Source organism: Orcinus orca, chromosome 2 (genome assembly GCF_937001465.1).
Source record: "Orcinus orca chromosome 2, mOrcOrc1.1, whole genome shotgun sequence".
Classification (NCBI taxonomy): domain Eukaryota; kingdom Metazoa; phylum Chordata; class Mammalia; order Artiodactyla; family Delphinidae; genus Orcinus; species Orcinus orca.
In genome coordinates, this window is record NC_064560.1 from 19,964,185 (window position 1) to 19,966,033 (window position 1,849).

General features: G+C 44.0%; 1 non-coding gene across 1 annotated transcript; it reads right to left on the bottom strand.

The window, feature by feature from the left end:
• Positions 1-1,776: 1,776 nt before the first annotated feature.
• On the bottom strand, positions 1,777-1,849 carry TRNAG-UCC (transfer RNA glycine (anticodon UCC)). The gene has a single exon. It is a non-coding gene; the product is annotated as a tRNA-Gly (tRNA).

A 1,849-nucleotide genomic window follows, 5' to 3' on the forward strand; every position in this document is an offset into this window, starting at 1 on the left:
AACATGGCAAGCAAGGGTCCATCCCCAGTTAGTCAAATGCTAACCTAGGTCCTGCTGTGAAGGGAATTGTGTAGATGCAATGAAAGTCCCCATCTGTTAAATCTAAGGGAGAGGATCCTGGTGGGCTCATCAGCTGGAGGGCTTTGAAAGCAGGGCTGAGCCTTTCCAGAGAGAAAGACACTGAATTCCACCTGTGGACAAACAGTTTCGTCCCGTGCCTGGAGTCCCAGCCTGCCCGAAGGCTTCAGACTTGTGTAGCCAGCTCCCCTCAACTGAATAAGTCAGTCCCATGTAATAAATCCCTTATTATACACACACACAGGTGTGTATAACAAGTGTACATATATACATATATATGTCATAGGGCGATTTTACATATACACATATATGTATGTATGACTCATACTACTTCTGCTTTTCTGGTGGAATTCTAACACTCAGTTTACTTTGTTTATGAGAGCTGACAATCTGAGGGGAATGTACTATAAATTAATTAATTACAGAAACAACGCTGTTGGAAACTACTTGAGTTAAAAGGGAAGCCGTGTGCGTTACTTCTCTGAGGCCCACTACACACTATGCAATGGCTCCACTCTTACAAGTGCAGAAGCGTTGGCTTCTAATCTGATCCCACACAGCTTTAGTGCGGGGGTCTTAATCTGAGGTCTAAGACCCCCTGAAACTGTGTGTAAAGATTTTCCTCAGGTGAGCCTATATCTTTCACCAGATTCTCAAAGAAATCCATTTCTCCTCACGCTTATTTGGAAGATTATTATGTTATTTACACTCAGTTCCCCAATGACTGCTTGTTCACACGCTATGAATGGGTAGTTGACGCCCCAGCTGCTTGCCTTGTTCCGAAATTAGTGCTGACATTTTACAGACATTTTTCAAGGTGGGGAGAACCACTTGCAACTAGTTGGGGAAATTCAGTTTAAGTCTTTCCTTGATTAAAAGTTTGTAAGTACATGGTGAGATAATCCACCTAAGAACTCTACCCATTAAATGTGAGTGTCCAACAGTCAAAAAAATCAGTGATGCAGAAAACCCAATTTAAGTCATCTTAGTTCATACTGAGACTTTAACAAAATTAAATGATCAATTAAAGAATCTCAAAATAATTATATTGCTAAATATTAACTTCTGTGGTGGGAAGAGAGATTTGTACTTTATACATAAATATCAGTAAGAATCACCAGTCTAAATTTACATTAAACACCCACATTAGGTCTTCCAACAAATTAAAAGATTTCAACCTGTAATATGTAAGAACTTTTTTTGTTGCCTTATCTAATTTTTTTTTTTTTTTGGCTGTGCTGGGTCTTCATTGCTGCACGCCGCCTTTCTCTAGTTGCGGCAGGCAGGGTCTACTCTTTGTTGCGGTGCACAGGCTTTTCATTGCAGTGGCTTCACTTGCTGCAGAGCACGGGCTCTAGGTGCACTGGCTTCAGTAGTTGTGGCTTGTGGGCTCTAGAGTGTGGGCTCAGTAGTTGTGGCACACAGCCTTAGTTGCTCTGCGGCATGTGGGATCTTCCAGGATCAGGGCTCGAACCTGTGTCTGTTGCATTGGCAGGCGGGTTCTTAACCACTGCGCCACGAGGGAAGCCTGCCTTATCTAACTTCTTAGCAGTGTCCCACAGAGCTGGACATAATGCCACCCCCTGGCTTTCTTTCCCAATTTGCCAGGCCTTTTGATCTGCTCCCACTGTTCCACAGAAGTTCCAATTGTTTTTGGGGGGTTGTTTTAGCCGCACTGTGTGTCTCGTGGGACCTTAGTTCCCCGACCAGGGATTGAACCTGGGCCCACAGCAGTGGAAGTGCCGGGTCCTAACCACTGGACCACCAGGGA